This window comes from Arachis ipaensis, chromosome B09 (assembly GCF_000816755.2).
Source record: "Arachis ipaensis cultivar K30076 chromosome B09, Araip1.1, whole genome shotgun sequence".
NCBI classification, from domain to species: Eukaryota; Viridiplantae; Streptophyta; class Magnoliopsida; order Fabales; family Fabaceae; genus Arachis; species Arachis ipaensis.
In genome coordinates this window covers 25,317,209-25,317,428 of record NC_029793.2, presented here as the reverse complement: position 1 = coordinate 25,317,428, position 220 = coordinate 25,317,209, and positions in this window count along the sequence as shown.

Below are 220 nucleotides of genomic sequence, written 5' to 3'. Positions count from 1 at the left end.
ATCAAGACACATATCCAATATAAAATTCTCAAGTTAACTATCAAGTGCCAAAAATTGAGTAGAAGAGAATTCATATGGATAAAATTCAACTAAACGAATTAACTTCTTATCAAATGTAAAAAAATGAGTAATTGAGCTTAGTTTATTTGTAGTAGGATTATTTAAAATTTAGAGTGGGGGCATATTTTATATAGGTATAATTTTAAAAAAATGAAATTTC